Genomic DNA, 23,825 nt, shown 5'->3' on the forward strand with positions numbered 1-23,825 from the left:
ATCTTTTTTCTTTCATTTTTAAAAATCTTTACAGATGACACTAAAAGGATGAATCACACATGCTTGTTCTCTGAAGAAATTCAGGCAAGCTACTTCTCAGAGAGCCTTAATACCTTCAGTTTATAGAACAGGAATAATTGTATTCATCATACAGATGGCGGGTGGATTATTTGAGAAAGCGAAATAAAAAAGCATTTTGTAAACACAAAGTGCCACATCAGTGGAAGTGGAAGGTAATACGATTTTATTCGTCTTAGGTGGTGCTAGTGGCGGAAAAAAATCCAACCGCCAGTGCAGGAGATGCAAGAGATGTGGGTTCAATCCCTGGGTCAGGAAGATCCCCTGGAGAAGGAAATCGCAACCCGTTTCCTGGAAAATCCCATGGTCAGGGGAACTCGGTGGGCTACAGTCCCTGCGGCTGCGAGAAGTCCGACACGACTTGGTGACTGAGCACACGTATGTGCTTTCTTTTAAGCTTCAAGAGGAGCCTGAAAGAGGGATTTGGGGCTTTGCTGAATAAAATTCTGTTTATTCTCTCCAAATCCCTCCAGATTCTGTGCCTACTTCTTCTCAACCTAATATTTCAGGACAAAACAGTCCTGATATTTCTAGTCTGAAACTGTACAGCATCCTCTGCTGGCCCTTGCCCTCCGGGGGAGCATCCCAAGCATCGTTAAGTCTTTCTGAAAGAACAAGTACCAGAACTGCACACAATATTCCACCAAGAGGCACCCTGGGTCTTGTAAAATGGGAAATATGACATATTCAGATTCCAGAGAAAAATGGTAGGTCTGAAAGCACATCACCCCTTATGCTGACATATCACTTGCCTTGGCTCTTGAAGCTATGATGCCCTTAGTCTCTAATATCTTTACTCCCCCTACTTCTTAACCTGTCAATACAGGACTCATTTATTCAGCAAGTAATTTCTGAGCTCATACTCTGTGGTTAAGGCGGTGAACAAGGCAGGAAAAGTTTATGTTTTCAAGGGGTTTACTTTCTGAAGGTGGAGGGTAGAAGGAAGAAGGAAAGAAGGAAGGAAGGAGAGGGGGAAATGGGAGGGGGCGGGGAAGGAGGGGGAGAGAGAGAGTGCTTTGCTAAGCCATTTCAGTCTGTCGACTCTGCGGCCCCGTGGACTGTAGCCCGTCAGGTTCCTCTGTCCGTGGGATTCTCTGGGCAAGAATGCTGGAGTGGATTGCCATTTCCTCCTCCGGGCAGTCTTCCCGACCCAGGGATCTAAACTGTGTCTCTTCTGTTTCCTGCATTGGCGGGTGGATTCTTTACCACGGAGCCACCTGGGAAGCCCAAAGAGAGATAAGATAAAGATAAATGTTGGGAAGAGAATTAGAGTAAGGTGAGTTAACAGAGTATAATGGGGGGTCAGAAAAAGCCTCTCTGAGACACATGAAGAGCAAGAGCAAGAGCATTCCAAGCAAAGGGAATAGCTGTTACAAAGACCCTACAGTAATCCTGGCGCAACAGGGGAATGTATGGAATGGAGGTGACAAGGGGGAAGGTGGTACAGATGAGATCCTAGAGATGGTCACAAGCCAGGTAACACCAGGCTTTGCAAATCAGCGCAAGGAGAAGTTTGATTTTTATTCTCAGTGTGATGGAAGCTGGTTCTTTTTTGAGGGCGGGGGGGGGGAGGGGCAGGGAGGTTGTTTTTTGTTTTAATTTTATTTATTTTATTCGGCTGCATCAGGTCTTAGTTGTAGCATCAGAATCTTTTTGATGTGATATGGGAACTCTTAGTTGTCATGTGCGGGATCTAATTCCTTAACCAGGGACTGAACCCAGGCTCCCTGCCTCGGGATTGTGGAGTTTTAGCTACTGGACCACCAGAAAAATTCTACCATCAGTGGTTTTTAAGCAGGAAAGTAACACATTTTGATTTGTTTTTTTTCAGATGCTCATTCTGTCAGCGATGTGAAAGCTACATTGTATCAATCCTTCTGCTTCAGAATGTTTTTCAGATGCTGCTTCTGTCAGACATTCTTCCTGCTAATCTGCCACAAAGTCATCCTTCTTCCATCGAGGAGCAGTGAAGATCTCCCATTATATACAGTTATCTGAATTTTGGTGACTAATTTGATTTAAGGAACCTGAATGTTTCTCTTCTGTAAATATACAGATGGTATACGGATAAATAAGTGCAGAAAAAAGGCTGTGGGACTTAGTAAGCTTTTACGGAGTTCTGATGTAGTCAATGTCCTTGGTACTTTGAACCTAAAATTGATCATTTACTGTATCTTAAATCTTAGCTGGTCATTTGTATGTTTGATTCGTCCTCATGAGTGATTTCCATTAAGACGGAGATTTATTACACTGGTACCCTCCCCGCTTTACCTAATAGACATAGGAATAACCTAAAATGGTGTAGATTGCTGTGTGTTCACCCAAGTTCATTCCTTTCTCATCTGATGTAAACAGATGGGTGAAATTCCCAAGTCTCCACTTAGGCAGGACCATGTGACTAGCCATCTGAGTTCTAGCCAACTGGATGAGATTAAAGTCATAGTCATGAGCTCCAATCTCAGTCCTTAAAAGCCTCCTATAAGTGATTCTTCCAGCTCCTTCCCGCTTCTTATTTGCTGGCAGAAGATGAAGAATGAAGCAACTATGACAAACCTAGACAGTGTATTAAAAAGCAAAGACATCGCTTTGCTGACAAAGCCCATCTAGTCAAAGCTACGGTCTTTCCAGTAGTCATGTATGGATGTGAGAGAGACCATAACGAAGGCAGAGCACCAAAGAACTGATGCCTTCAAACTGTGGTGCTGGAGAAGACTCTTGAGAGTCCCTTGGATAGCAACGCAACTCATTTGAAAAGACCCTGATGTTGGGAAAGACTGCAAGCAGAAGAAGAGGGAGACAGAGGATGAGATGGCAGGATGGCATCACCGATTCAGTGGACATGAACTTGGGCAAGCTCTGACAGATGGTGAGGGACAGAGAGGCCTGGCATGCTGTAGTTCATAGGATCACAGAGCTGAACACGACTTGATGGGTTTGGGTGGACTCTGGGAGTTGGTGATGGACAGGGAGGCCCGGCATGCTGCGGTTCATGGGGTTGCAAAGAGTTGGACATGACTAAGTGACTGAGCTGAACTGAACTGGAGACTGAACAACAGCAATAACAATGAAGAATTAGGAGGCCATGGGGAAGGCTGAGCAGGAGGAAGCCTGGACCCATATCACTGTAGAGACTACCCCTTGGATTACTGCAAGAGGGAAAAATAAATCTTATTTAGATAAGCTGTTAAGATGTCAGAGGTGTTTTCTTGCACTGTTTGTGTTCCGCTAACTAGTATAACATACTATCACATGTGTGTCATTTAGAGTTTACATGCCCAAATTTCATCTCCTTTACTATTTCTAATATGAAGGATGCAAGGCAAGGAAATCAATTTTTTACCATTTTATTGAGGGAGCCTCTGGGGAAGGTTGTGATTTTCCCTGGTTGTTAAGGTAAGAACTAAGCTGTGAGCTCTTCATTGTGCTTTAGGAAAAACAAGCAAATAAATCTATCAGGGGAGTGGAGAGTGGATTAGAAAGGAGTGAAGCAAGAGTATGAGAGACTAGTAAATAGATACTCATACTAATAAAGATGGGAAAAGATGGGATTCTGAATAAGTAAAAGTGAGGAAGGCGGTGAACAGCAGATGGAAATCCCAGAGCTCTTCACTGTATCCCACACTCTCTGCTGCACTGTGTAAGTAAAGTGAAAGTGAACTCGCTCAGTCGTGTCCGACTCTTTGTGACCCCGTGGACTGTAGCCTCCCAGGCTCTTCCGTCCATGGGAGTCTCCAGGCATGAGTACTGGAGTGGGTTGCCATTTCCTTCTCCAGGGAGTCTTCCCGACCCAGGGATCGAACCCAGGTCTCCCGCATTGGAGGCAGACGCTTTAACCTCGGAGCCACCAGGGAAGCCTGCCCTGTGACCTACTCATTAACCACCCCGCCTTTTGTCATATTGGGAAACTGACTTGTTGTGAAATGAGTAAAGCATATTAGAACTGAAGGTGAATGAGACTTCTTTTGAGCAAGGTTTGTGGTTAAGGAAAAACGTATAAGGCAAGAGATAACCTTGGTAGGTACAGGAACAGTACTGTCATAGTTTTTATTATTGTCATCATTATCATTTTAAGTTGCAATTTGTGTCTGAGTTATCTTCTGGGATATTTCAAGACTGTGTGAGGAAAATAACTGCTTTGTGGTCTTCTCTGTCTGATTTTCAGGTTTCAGATACAACTGGCTACAACATAACTCTCAAATACTTATTTCTAGCTCAGGCATCCTCCTAAAGCTTACACCTGTATATCTATTTGCTAAAACCTAAAGAATCTTGCTAAATATCTTCCTCCATTTCTCAGTTTAATCTGTCACCAATCCCTATAAAATTTACCTCATAAACATATCTTAAATATGACTTCTCACTTCAATTAAAAAAAAAAGGATTCTAACAGCCCTTGATGCAGTTTCTTTCCAACTTACCACAAAAAAAATCTATGAAAATACATTTAAAAAAAAAAAAGATAAAACTGGGTAACAGCCTCAAATTTTAAATCTGTTAAAATTTACTGGGATCAAAATCACTTTTACTGAAGTATCAGAAATCAAAACAACAGAAAAAAATAACTTTCAATGAGTCCCTACATAACCAGTGGAAACACATCAAATTTATTATTCTGAAAAAAACAGTAGAAAATTCTCTAGTTTATGGTCTGTAGTTCTGAAATATAAAGTTTAAACCGATAGGAAATGGGCCAATAACTCTCTTTAGTGTGGGATGTTCTGTTAAAAGCAATTACCGTGAAAGTCCCATTTCCATCCTTTCCATTTTATTCTTCTTTGTCTGCAGTTAGCTCTCCCTAGCATATGTGGAGCATACCACATTTGTACCTGTTTAATATCTAAATTGTTTAGGTAGTATGTGTGTATGCTCAGTCATGTCAGTCTTTGCTACCCCATGAACTGTAGCCCGTCAGGCTCCTCGTCCATGGGATTCCCCAGGCAAGAGTGCTGGAGTGGGTTGCCATTTCTGTTTCCTTCTCCAGGGGATCTTCCAGACCCATGGATCAAACCTGGGTCTCCTGTATTGCAGGCAGATTCTTTACCATCTGATTTTTTTTAAGTAAAGTAAATTATGATCTCGAGGAGGACAAACATTATGTCTATTGTGTTCATCATGGTTTCTATATGCCCAGCAGAAAGCCTAGGAGATAGTGATGGACTCAAGATTGCTTTGTTCTTGGACTATAACCATTCCCTCACCCATCAAAAAAACATATGGTTCAAAAAGAAAAAGAAAAAGAAAGTTGGCAGTGATGTATGATATTTGGTAATTAAGCACTTCATGTAATGATTCAAGGGTGTGGACAGAAAAAGACTTGTTAGCAGATTATTTTTTGATTCTCTTCTTTTCCCCACTGTAGTCCATTGGTTCTGAAAACAATGAACCAGATAATGGGTATAGGGAAAAGCTGCAATCTCTGTCAAGCAGACCTACTGAAGAATTTTGAGCTGCAAAATTTTCATTTAGTCTTTGAGAATGGTATTTAAACATCACCCCAGCGAACAGCGCCTGCAAACTAGGGCTGGCAAACACTTAGCGTGTAGACATACCGCATAAGAACACAGTACAGATAAACCTCGTCACATTTGAAAGTGAATAAAGTGGAAAACAAGCATGAAACCTACTGCAGAACAAGTGGGAAAAAATATCTTGAACACTCAGGAGAGCTTCACACGTATGCATATTTTTAAACAGGAATTGGAGGAACATGTCAGAAAACTAAATGTTTCAATAGAATCCAAGAAATAATGATCTCTAAAATAGAGTAGATAGGCTTAAGCAGAGAAATAGCTGAGATTCAAATACAGCAGTCTGAGAAAACAAGAGATCCAAAAAACATAAAGAAGGGTTGCAGAGGAACCACCAATTCAGTAGCAGCAGTAGAATTAAAATCTCCACTGCAGGCCACATAGTGGGGGACTGGCAGCAGGACACAGCATCTGTGAGATGTGGAACAGACGAGCAGCTTCACTAAAATGCAAAAGAGAATGATGCTTGTAAGAGGGAAAGCAAGAGCTATAGAAGGGAAGATATATACCCAACAACAACACATGGACGTCTAAGGTTATGTTATACCCAACAACAACACATGGGCATCTAAGGTTATGTTTAATAGTATTTAGAGTTGAGCCTCACAGTACTATAAAAGTTGATTTTTATTAATAGTATCTCTATGAAAATTATCCTGGATGATTTCTCAAGACAAGACAGTGTAAAGAGTTGACTCATTGGAAAAGATTCTGATGCTGGGAGGGATTGGGTGCAGGGGACGACAGAGGATGAGATGGCTGGATGGCATCACTGACTTGATGGACGTGAGTCTGAGTGAACTCCAGGAGTTGGTGATGGACAGGGAGGCCTGGTGTGCTGCAACTAATGGGGTTGCAAAGAGTCGGACATGAGAGCAACTGAACTGAACTGAACTGAAGGGCATGCCTTAAAACAGGTTAAACCATTTAAAGGAACATTTCAATGTAAGCATTGATAACATGTAGAAGATTTGTAAAAGCAAAAAAAAAAAAAAATTAAGAGAACTTACATGGTACTTAGAAATTATTTCAAAAAATAAAAGAAAATCAAGCATCAACTCCTGCCATTATAGAAACACTGGCAGGTAACTCAAGAAATCACAAATTTACTGGAGAGTCTGAGAATGGCTATTAAAATAACTATATAATCTTGAGATAAGTGGCTTGACTAGGTATTTATGATGAATTTACCTAAATAGATACATTGAGCAGAAATTTTACCATTATTCTAAAAATAAGGACTTGACCAAGAGTTCTTTTGTTTAATTATTTATTACACAAATATTTGTTGAGAACCTAATATTTGCCAGACGTCATGATGTGTTCTAGGTACAGTGAAAGTGAAAGTCACGCAGTTGTGTCTGACTCTTTGTGACCCCATGGACTATGCAGTCCATGGAATTCTCCAGGCCAGAATACTGGAGTGGGTAGCCTATCCCTTCTCCTGCAGATTTTCCCAACCCAGGAATCCAACTGGGGTCACCTGCATTGCAGGCAGATTCTTTACCAAATGAGCTATCAGGGAAGCCCCTACATACAGTAATGGTAAGCAAAAAGGCCCTTTATTTTGTTATCGTTGAATCATTAGTTCAAAGTAGTATGCCAACAATCAGACAATCACCAAACAGTCTGGTAAATGTGATAGGGTATATAGGCTTGTGGTGCCCCCAGACAGAGGAATCTCATCCAATCCTGGCATCCTGGGGAATGGAGGTTGATCATTCCAAGCCAGGACTATCACCAGTATGAAAGCCAGAGGGAGAGAGGTCCTGGTGAGTTGGAGAAACCAGGAGTTCCTTATGATTGACTCTGAGAATCAGTGAAGGAGAATGAGAAGAGATGTGAGGAGAAAAGCACTTGAAGATTAGATATTGGGCAGAATCTCAAGAGTATGTTGGGCTTTCTCAAATACAGAGTTTAAATTAAATTTTCAAGTTTATTTGTACTTACCTCTGTGTACGCACAGCGGCACATTGGGTTTGTACCTTTTTAAACCCCTTCTATATGTCAGGTACTTCACATATATTATTTCACTGAATTACTCTCAGAATTTCATGAGGCAGTCATGATTATTTTTAATAAGATGAAAGCTGTGGAACAAAGAAAGAAGTTAATCTATGGAAGATTAAATAGGAAAAGGCAACGGTAGAATTCAAATGTAACTGTCGCTGGTAGAATTTTCACCTTACTAATTTGTGAAAGTTCTCTCATATTAGCAGTGCAGGTATTTTTCAAGTTTTGCCTTTTAATTTTAGTGCATTGATTACAAATTGTAGTATTGATTAAAATCTGTTCTCTCTAAGAAAGTATGTACCTGTGCTGGACCAAATGAGAAGATGAGGATGAAGGTGACAACATCACCAACCATCATGATTCTAATAGCAACATACATTCCTCAGGCAAACTATGCTTGTTGCTTTGATCTGCTCCTCTGTGGACTACCCTCCCTTTGCCCTTGCTCTCTTCATCAGATTAACTTTCATACTTATTTTAAAATGCAGCTCAGGCATCACCTGTTCCAGAGAGGATTCCCTGATCCCTCCCACTCCCAACTTCCATCTGATTCGATACCACTACTCTGGATTCCATTTACGGTCTGAGCATATATAATCATCCTTGCATTTCACGCTCGACTTTACCATCTGTATTTCTACTGCTTCCACTCTTCTGTGAGCTCATCGAGGAGAAAGATATGCAGTATTCTGCTTTGGGTCCTGACTGCTTTCCACACTATTGGAGACATTAAGGACTTTCCAAGCTACAACAATTTACTGGGAGCTGAGCCAAGTGATTGAAAGTCACAAATAATTAAAATAGGGCTGAAGAATATCTTATACTTAAACTTATAAAAGGTCATATGTGATAGAAGTACGTTCTGTGTCTAAATTAACTTAGACTGTTTTGTACAGAAACCTTGTCTTTTCCTCCCTAAATTGCTGAAGAACATTTTTTTTTCTTATACTTGGAAAATTTATATAAAGAATATATATGGTACCCCAGAAACACATAAACTTTGGACTTAGTCTTTCCCTTGGGGATCACCCAGGAGAGGTCTAAAAGCTCCTCTACATTCTACCTAGCTGAAAGAATTCTCAACTAAGATTTCACCCGGAAGTTTTCTGAGCCAGCCCCATTTCCAGAGATGAGAAATATTTATTCTGTAATGAGGTTTTTCACTTTATTCTGCTTGGTTGGGTTTCCTCTGTGAGAGAGAAAAATAAGACATTCTAGAAAGTGTCCCTTCTACTGTTGAAGTGAAAAGATGTGAGAATCTTAGGAACTAAATCCATCCTGGTGAAATGGAAGAAAGGTAGCTTCCTCTGAATCAAAAATAAAGAGTTAACAAGGACAATTAGACTTAGTGGGTATGAACTGATTCTGCCAACCACGGAGAGATGAGCTGGCCTTCTAGACTCCTAAGGTTCTTTGTTATATTGCTTCCTGGACCTGAGAGGGAAGAGGTACCTTAAAAAGTGGAGACAACTGCAGGCTCATCGGACAACCAATTCCTGAGCTGTGCTAACAGAGGCAGTGCTTGTGAGCATAGATGCAGCTTCATCAACTGACTGCTCCAAGTTCAGGTTCCTGTGTTGAGCGGAGTGGTGATACTGAGTATCATCAGTATCTGAGCTAGAGAATTTCTCATTCCTTGAATTAACCTCTTCATGCATTCAACTGAACTTCTCAGTTTTCTTTTCAGCATTCTGTTTTCCAATCTTCTGTCTTTTATTTCCCCCTTCATACTTGGGATCTGATTTTTAGATCTTCGCACTTACAGCCAGAGTTAGAGTTCGCTGCAATGAGTAAATATCTTAGAATTAAGACTTAATGATGAAATGAGTATGATTTCACCAAAATCTGGGAACACATTTGTCAGCATTTTATGAACAGTACAGTGATTTGAAGTAACAGTGTTTAGCAAGAAATAGAGCCTTTCCTGCCACTTTTTAAGTTATGTTAACTGTGACAAGCCATTTAACCTTTCCAATCATTCAGATTCCTTTTTCATTACGTGAGGATCATTATTGCTACTTCATGAAAATGTAATAAAGATTAAATGTGATACTGTAGCAAAACACCTAGAATATAGATATTTACTGTCTGAGAACTGATATTGATATCACTTTTGTATTATTGTTAATATTAATATTATATAGATTGACTCAGACATTATAAATCAACACTATTATAACCCCAAATCTCCCAATTCTGGTTTTCCCCTTTATAAAAGGCTGTAGCTAAGACACCTCAAAACTGAGCTTATTTGAGTCCTGATGAATTTCGTGAATGAAGAGTTTACATTGGAGGATGGCAGTTTCCAAAGAAACATTTCATAGAAGCAAGACAGGTACGTGTTACTTTTTGCCAAAGTCACTCGGAGCCCTGTATGAGTTACAGTGTGATAAAGGTGCAATAGCTCATCCTTCAGGCCTTTCAAGAATCAGAAATATGGAAACAATAGACACGTCTGAAGAAAGTTTCATCACTCAGACAGAAACTGTCATGTGTCTGGCAGAGTTCCAACTTGGCAGCCCATAGTTCACTAGTGATAAACTTTACATTCAGACACGTCTGAAGACAGTCAAGGACTACAGGGGGACCTGATGGGGAACAGTTCGCGTAAAGAACCAAGAGGCATCTTTGGTGTTGTTGTTTAGTCACTGTTTGCGATTCCACGGGCTGTAGCCCACCTGGCTCTTCTCTCCTCCACTATCTCCTGGAGTTTGCTCAGATTCATGCCCACTGAGTCGGTGACGTTATTTAACCATCTCATCCTCGGTTGCCCCCTTTTCCTTTTGCCTTCAATCTTTCCTAGCATCAGGGTCTTTTCCAATGAGTTGGCTCTTCATATCAGGTGTCCAAAGTATTGGAGCTTCAGCTTCAGCAACAGTCCTTCCTGTGAATATTCAGGGTTGGTTTCCTTTAGGATTGACTGGTTTGATCTCCTTGCAGTCCAAGGGACTTTCAAGAGTCTTTTCCAGCACCACAATTCAAAAGCTCCAATTCTTTGGCACTCAGCCTTCTTTATGGTCCAACTCTAGAGGTATCTTGGAATACAGTTTGTCTGGAAGGAAAGGAGAACTGGAGCACTCATAGCTGTTCCAAGCCAAGATGAACTTCACCGTAGAACACAAATGACATGAAAGGCCAAAGTAAGTAAATAATTACAATCACAAAATAATGATAACAATATTCTCCAGCTGAAAGAAAAATAATGGGCTTGTAAATTAAAAGTACACATCAGGCAGTATTAATGAGATGACACTAATCCCTTAACACAATTTCTTGTGATTCTTCGTATACATTTTCCAGTAGGCGGTAGGCCTGTTTTAGTCATTTAAAAAAGCATGCTGTGACTTTTATTTATTTATTTTTCTACTTAATCTGTTTTATACCCAAAGGATTTATGTTCCTTAGTGCGATAACCTGCAGAGATCAGCTATGGTTCCTTGAATAATTTATAAACATAGCTGGGATTTTGTCCTGTTTTTCTTTTACAGAATTCTTAAGGTGGCAGCCAAAACACCAGCGATCACCATAACCCCTACAGCAGCTCAGTGACATTCGCATTTGCACCATTATATTTAGTGCTTATAAAAACATGTCTCTGCGATCTGTGCAAATAACTTTTGAGGCATGGAGCACCCATTTAAAAGAGGGGAAACCTCAAAGAGCTTTAAAGAACTTGTCCAAGGTCACTCAAATAATGTCCCTAAGATCTGTGTCTTGGACTCTTTTTCATATTTCTTAGCTCTTTTCCTGGGAAGATGATAGCTTTTAAACTGAAACATTACCTGCGCACACCATTAGGAGAACATTTTTAAGTATTAGGATACAGTGTTACTCTTTACATCCTGGAGTTCATGTTTTTCTCCACAGTGAGACATCCGTTCATGGTGTTAGGAGGATGAGGTTCTTACAAATTAGATCACAGTATTAGTTTTCCATTCTGTCTTCCTTATCTGCATGTTGATTTGACTCATCTCACTAATAACTAATCTTTATCAAGAACCCAGTCTGGGCCTTATACAACTCTAGACCACCAGATAAAGTCATAATAACTCCACATAATATATGCTGTAATATGATGAAACTTATGGCTGAGAGGTAGGTATATGACCTCTATATGTTATCACAGTTCATTAGAATGTGGACTCATCTAGACCAAATCCCATATTCTTTCCCCTACTTACAAACCTTTCTCACTATCTTATTTCCTAGAACAGATAAGAAAATCCTGCAACTTGATGGCGTTTCACCTTTTCTGTTATACGTATAACTTTATCTGTTCATTTGTTCATTCCAAGTCTGGTACTAGTTGACAGCTAATATAAGCATCTCTCTTTCTGCATTTAGGGATACGGGAGAGCAGATGGGACAGTTAACTTGCTCAAAGCCACACAGCTTTTGGGGGATAGAGATGGACTTAACATCAGATCTGTCTTAAATTCTGAGATGACTTCTCCTTTGGAGATCTTTCAAAAGTGTCAGACGGCAGGATCTCTGTGTTCGCCCTGTTCACTTTAAGCTTCTAGTCGCCATGCGCTTATTTTGTTATTGGCAGTAAAAAGCACTGTTGTATGGTACTTTCTAATTGATGAGACATGCCTCTTCTGTGTACTTAACTTTAGGTAAGCTCTTTCTCCTAAGTTCAGAGAGCATTTTTAGTGGAATAATAGGTGTCCTTCTCCACCTTCCTCAAAAAAAGACTGGCTAGAGTCATTAAAACTATTCTGCTGGGAAGCAATGCCAGGTAGAGAGGAAATTAGGAAAACATTAATGAGTATCTGTCAGATATTTACTTTTCTCCTTCAAAGGTCTTATTGATGTGATGGAGTATAAGCCCGACATGTTAGATAAGCTAGAAACAAAACACCAATTGTCATGAATCTGGGCAAGTATTCGATCATATGAAATTAAATTGGATAAATTCTCCACCTATAAATCAAGCCTTTGTACAGAAAGGCATGTCTGGAGAGAGAGAGAGAGAGAGCTCACCTTGGTACTTACATGGCTTGGCCCAACCCCAGAATTTCTCATTCTGTAGATCTTGTTTGGGGCTAAAACTTTACCTCTTTAATTTTCTAACAAGATTCCAGATACTATTGGTGATGCTGGGCTTCCCAGGTGGCGCTAGTGGTAAAGAACTCACCTGCCAATGCAGGAGACTCAAGAAACTTGAGTTTAATCCTTGGGTCAGGAAGATCCCCTGGAGTAGGAAACAGCACCCCACTCCAGTATTCTTGTCTGGGAAATGCTATGGACAGAGGAGTCTGGTGGGCTACAGCCCAAGGGTTAGCAAAGAATCAGCTGCAACTGAGTACGCACATACGCAGCACTAATACTGGTAGGCGATGTTTATCAAGCCCTTGCTGCGTGTCAGGTGCTGTCCTAGAGTTTTGTATGAAATACTTCATTTAATCCTTCCAACAACTTATGAATGGAGAGAGTGAGTTAATCTCCAGTTTGAGGATGAATTTAAATTACCTGCCCAAGGTCACAAAGTTAATAACAATCCCTCCTATGAGGTAGGATTTGAACCCAATCAGAGAGACTCTTGAGACTGGACACTTGCTTGGGTTCTCTGGGGTTCAATCACCCCACCTGAAATATGGAACTCACAATTGTTAGGTGACCTTATAGGAAATGATATGTGTTTTTCATTTCCCTTTCACCTCCATCTTTACCATTTACTGACACTGACTTTCAGTAAGTCATTTAGAACTTTCAGCTTTCTAGACTTTACCCCTTTAACTGTGCTTTGACAAACTCATATCATCTGTAAAGTGGAAGGATCGTACCCTTTGCAAGTCTCCTGATTTATCTGAAACCCCTCTAGATAAGAGCTTTGAACTGCAAAACAAATAAAGAGCAACACTGAGGAAACTTTCTTATCATCTTTGCTGTCATTAATTCCTCATGATTTTCACAAATGTTCCAAAAGGCATCTGAGAACACACTGCTAACTGATAAAGTTATAGAGCTCAGTTCCTGTAATAACCACTGTGATTTGCATAGTAGGTTTCTTTGGAGTCTTGACAAAGAAAGTGGACCCAAATGTTCTCATGCAAGGTAGCAACAAAATCATGCCGTCTAATGGATGGTTACTATTTGTAGACTCTCTGCTAAGAACTCATCCTTCCATTTAAGCTTCGCCATAGCTCTGTGAAATTTGATGTTATTTTTGTACTCATTTTTCACATAAGTAAATTGAGGTTTGGAATAGTTGAATAACTAGTCAAGATAAGTTATTAAATCTGTTGTTGAGTAGGAAATGAACCAAGCTGGCCTCCTAAGTCTGGCTATGTAAGCAAGTTACTTTTCTCAATTTGAACAAATCAAACTCAAATAAAATTTCTTTTCTTTCTTTTTCTTCTTTTATCCACTTAAAATGCCCTCATGTCTTTGGTGCTTTCCACTCTTGGTTTATTTCAGGGCTGCGTGTGGCAAATCCAGAGGGAAATAAATCTTAGTCTTTAATATCAGGGAACTTCTTAACTGATTTGTCATTCTGAGCTTGGCAACCAATTCTCCAATAAGGTCACATTTCATTCATTTCACATATCTATCTACAATGCCTCGAGGATTTCTTCAACCCCAAGTTTTATAAAGATAACTAAGACTTTGTCATCCACGTTCTGGGTTGCAGGCTCAAGGTATCTTTTTACTTGGTTCATGTAAGCAAGGAAATATGCCTCACATCCTAAAGTTTCATGAGAGGATCTGATGTAAATCTAAGAGTTCCTTCTTCTTGTGAACTTAGCAGAAACCTGGAGGCAGGGGATTGATCACTCAGGATAGGCATTTCCACACCTTCCAGCTTCACTGAATCACCTCTTCATGTTTCACTCTCCCCTTGTGGGTCTCTTCTGGAATGTCACTGCTTCAGGATACACTTAGCCTTCCTCTCCACCTGCTCACGTGGGCAATGCTCACCTTTAGCTGGCTTTGTCACTGGAGTGTGTTTCCTCCAGTAACTCTAGAGCATGCCCATCTCCTGGCCTGCATCTTAACTGTGATGCTGTGTGCACTCTAGGTAGAATTTTTGCTAGACCTGTCCATCCATCGTCTTAGCATCTGACTGCTTCTTTCCATCTGCTGCTTTCTCTCCTGTGGAGTCTGTGAAGGGAGAGAGTATGACTTCAAGTAGGCAACCGAACTCCCAAATTTGGACCCAAATTATTCCTTTGGAAATTAAAAATGGATTTAATGCAATTTAACAGATATTTATCGAGGGCTTACTATTAACAAGTCTGAAGCTTCCCAAAGTGGAAGAATAACATTCAACAGGATTTTTAGGTAAGACAGTTTTTGATGAGTAAGCTTTAAATTTTTTAAAAATAATTCTGTTCACCTTTTTTCTTTAAATATATAGCTAGCACATCCAAACCTTAATTTTGCAAATATGGTTACTTAGAACCAAGTAAATGCCATCTTGAGATACTTATGCCAACTGCCAGTATCACTAAGGCTGTCTAGCTTACTTGAGGATACAGCAAACACAGATAAGTAGGTGGATGGATAAGTGATGTTTGAGGAAAGCTGACCTAGACATTTGGATGCCAAGACACACGTGGAATGGCATTAACCCTTTTCTGACCCCATAGTGGTTCGTGGAGCTCTCCTACATACCAGTTTTGTGCGCACTCCGATTATCTGGATTCAAGACTAGATTCTTCCAATTTTCTTGCTGTGTACTTAGAACCAGTTATTTACCTTTTCTGAGCCTCAATCAAAAACATGAGGCTCTAAGAATAATACCCATTGCTCAAGGTTCTTATAAAGATTAGATGAGAAAATACATGATCCTGAAAACTAAAAGTCATTGATGAAACAAAGTGAAGAAGATGCAAATAATTGGAAAGCTATTCTGTGCTCATGGAATGGAGAATTAATATTGTTAAAATACCCATACTACCTAAGCAATCTAGAGGAACCAGAGATCAAATTGCCAACATCCGTTGGCTCATCGAAAAAGCAAGAGAGTTCCAGAAAAACATTAATTTTTGCTTTATTGACTACGCTAAAGCCTTTGGCTGTAGGGATCACAAAGAACTATGGAAAATTCTTCAAGAAATGGGAATACCAGACCACCTGACCTGCCTCTTGAGAAATCTGTGTTCAGGTCAAGAAGCAATAGTTAGAACTGGACATGGAACAACAGACTGGTTCCAAATTGGTAAAGGAGTACATCAAGGCTGTATACTGTCACCCTGCTTATTTAACTTATATGCAGAGTACATCATGAGAAACACTGGGCTGGAAGAAGCACAAGCTAGAATCAAGGTTGCTGGGAGAAATCTAAATAATCTTAGATATGCAGATGACACCACCCTTACGGCAGAAAGTGAAGAAGAACTAAAGAGCCTCTTGATGAAAATGAAAGAGGAGAGTGAAAAAGTTGGCTTAAAACTCAACATTCAGAAAACTAAGATTGTGGCATCTGGTCCCATCACCTCATGGCAAATAGATGGGGAAACAATAGAAATAGTGACAGACTTTATTTTGGGGGGCTCCAAAATCACTGCAGGTGGTGACTGCAGCTATGAAATTCAAAGACGCTTACTCCTTGGAAGAAAAGCTATGACCAACCTATACAGTATATTAAAATTAGAGACATTACTTTGCCAACAACGGTCCATCTAGTCAAAGCTATGGTTTTTCCAGTAGTCATGCACGGATGTGATAGTTGGACCATAAAGAAAGCTGAGTGCTAAAGAACTGATACTTCGGAACTGTGGTGTTAGAGAAGACTTTTGAGAGTCTCTTGGACAGCAAGGACCATCCATCCTAAAGGAAATCAGTCCTGAATACTCATTGGAAGAACTGATGCTGAAGCTGAAACTCCAATACTTTGACCAGCTGATGTGAAGAAATGACTCATTGAAAGACCCTGATGCTGGGAAAGATTGAAGGCAGGAGGAAAAGGGGATGACAAAAGATGACATGGTTGGATGGCATCACCAACTTGATGGGCATGAGTCTGAGCAAGTTCTGGGAGTTGGTGATGGACAGGAAGCCTGGCGTGCTGCAGTCCATGGGGTCTCAAAGAGTCAGACAGGACTGAACTGAACTGAAGGAATCTATAAGTTCAATGCAATCCCTATCAAAATTCTGATGCATTTTTTTTTTTACAGAAATAGAAAATGGAATTCTACAATTTATATGAAACCACAAAAGACTGAAAATAACCAAAGCAGACTTGGTGAATAACCAAGCTGAGGGCATCATATGTGTTCTGATTTCAAGCTATATTACAATACATGCATGTATTTCTTATGCATGCATGCTAAGTCACTTCAGTCATATCTGACTCTTTTCGACCCCATGGACTGTAACCCACCAGGTTCCTCTGTCCATGGAATTTTCCAGACAAGAATACTGGAGTGGGTTGCCATTTCCTACTGCAAGGGATCTTCCTGACCCAGGGATCGAACCCACGTCTTTTGCTTCTCCTACATTGGCAGGTTGATTCTTTACTATTAGTGCTACCTGGGAAGCCCATACAGTGTGGTATTGGCATAAAAATTGGCCCATAGGTCAATGGAAAAGAATTTCTCATTTAGTCACTAAGTCGTATATGATCTCCTGCAACACCATGGACTACAGTCCTCTAGGCTCCTCTGTCCAAGGGATTTCCCAGGCAAGAATACTGGAGGGGGTTGTCATTTCCTTCTCCAGGAGATCTTCCCACATCTATTGCATTTTCAGCTGGATTCTTTACCACTGAGCCACCAGGGAAGCCCAGAAAAGAATAGAGAATTCAGAAATCACTCATGCATATATGATCAATCAGTTTTCAATGGAGGAGCAAAGAATATACAATAAAAAAAGAATAGCCTCTTCAATAAATGGTATTAGGAAAACTGGACAGCCACATGCAAAAGAATGAAACTAGACCACTATCTCAAAAATGAGATATGCAAAAATTAACTCAAAGGGGATTGAAAACTTGAATGTAAGACCTGAAACTGTAAAACCTAGATGAAAACATATGGGGTAACTTCCTTGATTTTGGTCTTGGCGGTGGTTTTTTTTGGATTTGACACCAAAAGCGAAGGCAGCAAAAGCAAAAATAAATACGTAGGACCACATTAAATTAAAGAGCTTCTGCTGAGTAAAGGAAATCACCAATAACAGGAAAGGCAAACTACCGAATGGGAGAAAATATTTGCAAACTGTATGTCTGACAAAAGGTTAACACATAAAGAATTTATACAACTTAATAGCAAACAACCCTAAGTAATCCAATTAAAAAATGGGCAAAGAACCAGAATAGACATTGTTCCAAAGAAGACATACAAATGACCAACAAATTCATATGTCAATTAATTCTACTGAGGGAATCCTTTCACAATATATATTTATATGAAATTATCACATGTACAGTTTAAATATCTTACAACTTTCTTTGTCAGTTATACCTCAATAAAAGCAAAAGAGATGAGACAATACATATCTTTAGCCTAAATGTTTTAAGGGCTTAATAAGTGCTGAACAGATATTTTCAGGGCAAAATACATATGATGCTGTTTTAGGTTTAATGGGGGGCATCCTTGATGGCTCAGATGGTAAAGAATCTGCCTGCAATGCAGAAGAAACATGTTTGATTCCTGGGTCCGGAAGATCCCCTGGAGAAGGGAATGGCAACGCACTCCAGCATTCTTGCCTGGAGAATTCCAAGGACAGAAGAGCCTGGCAGGCTTCAGTCCATGGGGTCTAAAAGAGACAGGCATGACTGAATGGCTAACATTTTCACTTCAGTTCAGTTCAGTTGCTCAGTCGTGTCTGACTGCAACCCCATGAATCGCAGCACGCCAGGCCTCCCTGTCCATAACCAACTCCCGGAGTTCACTCAGACTTGCATCCATTGAGTCAGTGATGCCATCCAGCCATCCCATCCTCTGTTGCCCCCTTCTCCTCCTGCCCTCAATCCCTCCCAGCATCAGAGTCTTTTCCAATGAGTCAACTCTTCAGCTTTAGCATCATTCCTTCCAAAGAAATCCCAGGGCTGATCTCCTTCAGAATGGACTGGCTGGATCTCCTTGCAGTCCAAGGGACTCTCAAGAGTCTTCTCCAACACCACAGTTCAAAAGCATCAATTCTTTGGCGCTCAGCCTTCTTCACAGTTCAACTCTCACATCCATACATGACCACAGGAAAAACCATAGCCTTGACTAGACGGACCTTAGTCAGCAAAGTAATGTCTCTGCTTTTGAATATACTATCTAGGTTGCTCATAACTTTTCTTCCAAGGAGTAAGCGTCTTTTAATTTCATGGCTGCAGTCACCATCTGCAGTGATTTTGGAGCCCCCAAAAATGAAGTCTGACACTGCTTCCACTGTTTCCCCATCTATTTCCCATGAAGTGATGGGACCAGATGTCATGATCTTCATTTTCTGAATGTTGAGCTTTAAGCCAACTTTTTCACTCTCCACTTTCACTTTCATCAAGAAGCTTTTTAGCTCCTCTTCACTTTCTGCCATAAGGGTGGTGTCATCTGCATATCTGAGGTTATTGATATTTCTCCTGGCAATCTTGATTCCAGCTTGTGCTTCTCCCAGCCCAGCATTTCTCATGATGTACTCTGCATAGAAGTTAAATAAGCAGGGTGACAATAGACAGCCTTGATGTACTCCTTTTCCTATTGGGAACCAGTCTGTTGTTCCATGTCCAGTTCTAACTGTTGCTTCCTGACCTGCATACACATTTCTCAAGAAGCAGGTCAGGTGGTCTGGTATTCCCATCTCTTTCAGAATTTTCCACATTTATTGTGATCCATACAGTCAAAGGCTTTGGCATAGTCAATAAAGCAGAAGTTTTTCTGGAACTCTCTTGCTTTTTCCATGATCCAGCAGATGTTGGCAATTTGATCTCTGGTTCCTCTGCCTTTTCTAAAACCAGCTTGAACATCTGGAAGTTCACGGTTCACGTATTGCTGAAGTCTGGCGTGGAGAGTTTTGAGCATTACTTTACTAGCATGTGAGAGGAGTGCAATTGTGCTGTAGTTTGAGCATTCTTTGGCATTGCCTTTCTTTGGGATTGGAATGAAAACGGACCTTTTCCAGTCCTGTGGCCACTGCTGAGTTTTCAAAATTAGCTGGCATATTAAGTGCAGCACTTTCATAGCATCACCTTTCAGGATTTGAAACATCTCAACTGGAATTCCATCACCTCCACTAGCTTTGTTCGTAGTGATGCTTTCCAAGGCCCACTTGACTTCGCATTCCAGGATGTCTGGCTCTAGATGAGTGATCACACCATCATGATTATCTGGGTCGTGAAGATCTTTTTTGTACAGTTCTTCCGTGTATTCTTGCCACCTCTTCTTAATATCTTCTGCGTCTTTTAGGTCCATACCATTTCTGTCCTTTACTGAGCCCATCTTTGAATGAAATGTTCTCTTGGTTTCTCTAATTTTCTTGAAGGGTTCTCTAGTCTTTCCCATTCTGTTCTTTTCCTCTATTTCTTTGCATTGATTGCTGAAGGAGGCTCTATTATCTCTTCTTGCTATTCTCTGGAACTCTGCATTCAGATAGATGCTTATATCTTTCCTTTTCTCCTTTGCTTTTCACCTCTCTTCTTTTCACAGCTATTCGTAAGGCCTCCCCAGACAGCCATTTTGCTTTTTTGCATTTCTTTTCCATGGGGATGGTCTTGATCCCTGTCTCCTGTACTATGTCACGAACCTCATTCCATAGTTCATCAGGCACTCTATCTATCAGATTTAGGCCCTTAAATCTATTTCTCATTTCCACTATATAATCATAAGGGATTTGATTTAGGTCGTACCTGAATGGTCTAGTGGTTTTCCCTACTTTCTTCAATTTAAGTCTGAATTTGGTAATAAGGAGTTCATGATGTGAGCCACAGTCAGCTCCTGGTCTTGTTTTTGTTGACTGTGTAGAGCTTCTCCATCTTTGGCTGCAAAGAATATAATCAATCTGATTTCGGTGTTGACCATCTGGTGATGCTCATGTGTAGAGTCTTCTCTTGTATTGTTGGAAGAGGGTGTTTGCTATGACCAGTGCATTTTCTTGGCAAAACCCTATTAGTCTTTGCCCTGCTTCATTCCGTATTCCAAGGCCAAATATTCCTGTTACTCCAGATATTTCTGGACTTCCTAATTTTGCATTCCAGTCCCCTATAATGAAAAGGACATCTTTCTTGGGTGTCAGTTCTAAAAGGTTTTGTAGGTCTTCTTAAAACCGTTCAACTTCAGCTTCTTCAGCATTGCTGGTTGGGGCATAGACTTGGATTACTGTGATATTGAATGGTTTGCCTTGGAGACGAACAGAGATCATTCTGTCGTTTTTGAGATTGCATCCAAGTACTGCATTTCGGACTCTTGCTGACCATGATGGCTACTCCATTTCTTCTGAGGGATTCCTGCCTGCAGTAGTAGATATAATGGTCATCTGAGTTAAATTCCCCCATTCCAGTCCATTTTAGTTCGCTGATTCCTAGAATGTCAACGTTAACTCTTGCCATCTCTTGTTTGACTGCCTCCAATTTGCCTTGATTCATGGACCTGACATTCCAGGTTCCTATGCAATATTGCTCTTTACAGCATTGGACCTTGCTTCTGTCACCAGTCACATCCACAGCTGGGTATTGTTTTTGCTTTGGCTTCATCCCTTTATTCTTTCTGGAGTTATTTCTCCACTGATCTCCAGTAGCATATTGGGCACCTACTGACCTGGGGAGTTCCTCTTTCAATATCCTATCATTTTGCCTTTTCATACTGTTCATGAGGTTCTCAAGGCAAGAATACTGACGTGGTTTGCCATTCTCTTCTCCTTCACTTAGGTTTAATAAAACCAAAAACATTTCAGAGTCTTGGAAAGTGGAGAGGGACTTCAAGTGTTCTGACTGAACCGGTGCGTCAGCTGAGGCTGAGGGAGGTGACCTTAGTTGTTTGTGGTCCTAGGGGTGCCCAGAGCCCCGATAGAGTCATATCTTCTGGCTCCATGTCCAGAGATCTTCCCATGGCCCTAGTTATCTTCTGAACCAAACTTGTGTGATTGCTCTCACTGATAATCTGATTTCTATTCAATTACTTAAATGCTGCATGCTCCAGCCCAGAGCCTCTTAAAAATATCTGATTGTAACAATCCCAAGAACCACAAGTTTAGTCAAAGGTAAATCCTGGCTTGCTATACCTTTGTTCTCATACACCTCAGAGGCACTTGTACAAATACATTTCAAAAAAGAAAAGGAACTGGGGACATTTCCTCTTCTCCTCCCAAGGTAATTAAACAATGAAAGAACCTTGTATAAATGTCACAATGGTGCTTTTTATCAAGACCATCAGCGTCACAATATGTTACCTTATTTATTATTTCCTTTTTTTCTGTCCTGGGGCAGAGGGTCCTGTTGGCATATCCTCAGTGTGTATCTGTGAGTTTTCACATTTAATCGGACCAGTCGTCGCCATTACATTGTTCCCGAGGTGTTTCTTGCAGTTGGTTTTTAAAATGGGAAAACTTGTTTTTCCTTTGTATAGAGTTTGAAACTAGGGCTTCCCAGGTAGCTCAGATGGTAAAGAATCTGCGTGCAGTGTGGGAGACCCAGGTTCGATCCCTGAGTTGAGAAGATCCTCTGGAGAAGGGAATGGCACCCCACTCCAGTATTCTTCCCTGGAGAATTCCATGGAAAGAGAAGCCTGGCAGGTTATAGTCCATGCGGTTGCAAAGACTCAGACACAACTGAGTGACTACCACACGCATACACACACACACACACACACACACAAACACACACAGTTTGATGCCTGGAGCCAGCGTGAGGAATTCCACCGGTGACAAGGTCATGCGACAGAGCTCTGATGGCAAGGCTAATCAGACCTCACGTTTCCCCTTGGAATTTCCTGAGCATCCACCCCCCAAAAAATAAGAATCTGCCTGCTTTTCCACTCTTCTAATATTCTCTGGAAAAAGTCAAATCAGGGCTTTAGCCTTCTGCATTTGAAAGGGATGTTTCAATTAAACCCCTCTGATAGCTCTCGAGCTTGTCTAACAGGTTCCCCCGGACCTCTTACAGCTTGTGAATTGCTTACAGCCCCCAACTGCGAGAGGCACAAAGCTTAAAAGCATCTTAAAGATACAGAGCCTTTTCTAAAGAGCTAAAAATCATATTGGTGACGGGTTTTCACTGTTGACTCAATGATTGCTGCCAGGCCTCCATATTCTTTATCTTTTAGGCACCTGGGAGGATGTTAATCAATGTAATCGGGATATGGAAAAAGATATATAGTAGTTTTGATGTTAGCAACACTAGACTTTTGAGTTACTTTTCTTTTGTTATAAATCACTGTACTCCTTTTACTTGTTATAAATTGCTGTATCTTTGCTCTGTAAGAATGTAACTTTTTTCAGTGCTTTCTGAGAATGGCACCAGACTTTGGGAAGATCAACACAAATAAGTCTTCTAGTTAACAAACCCTTAGCAGAAAAAAAGGCTGTAAAATGTTCAGTTCAGTTCAGTTGCTCAGTCGTGTCCGACTCTTTGCGACCCCATGAATCGCAGCACGCCAGGCCTCCCTGTCCATCACCATCTCCGGGAGTTCGCTCAGACTCATGTCCATCTAGTCGGTGATGCCATCCACCCATCTCATCCTCGGTTGTCCCTTTCTCCTACTGCCCCCAATCCCTCCCTTTTTGGCCAGAAGATGATGTAAATCACCTAAGACTTGTGTATACAATTAGGTATGCAGAGAGAAAAGCCTGGTTTTGATAAGAGTCTGGACTGCTAACTCTGCATAACTTTGTGTTACCCATTGATCTCCATGTTTTAGCAAAAGTATAAAAAGCCTTCTGAACCATAAAGGATGGACCAGTTTCTCGGACTATTCTCTTGGCCTAGTTTCTTGGGAATCTTGCCCTCCCCCCCCTCTTTTTCTCCCTCTCCCTCCCTCTCCTCTTTACTCTAATTTCAGGCTGAATTTCCATCTGGATTGGGGTGGCTCACCAAGTCTACTTACTTGCCCTGGCTTTTAAGACCCGCGCAAAAGGGAGCCTAATTCGGGGTACCCTTCGATATTCAAGTGGGCGCCAGTGGTCCAACGTAGATGGTGCAAGCTCCTTGTCTGGAACTTTATTGGCCTTCCTTGTAAGCCAAGTTATTCAGCCTTCTTTCTGCACTTAATTTTCCTACTACACTATTTCTACCTAATCTAATCTTATATTAATAAATAAATAAGTTTTTTCCTCGCCGAC

Source organism: Capra hircus, chromosome 14, assembly GCF_001704415.2.
Source record: "Capra hircus breed San Clemente chromosome 14, ASM170441v1, whole genome shotgun sequence".
Lineage (NCBI taxonomy): Eukaryota > Metazoa > Chordata > Mammalia > Artiodactyla > Bovidae > Capra > Capra hircus.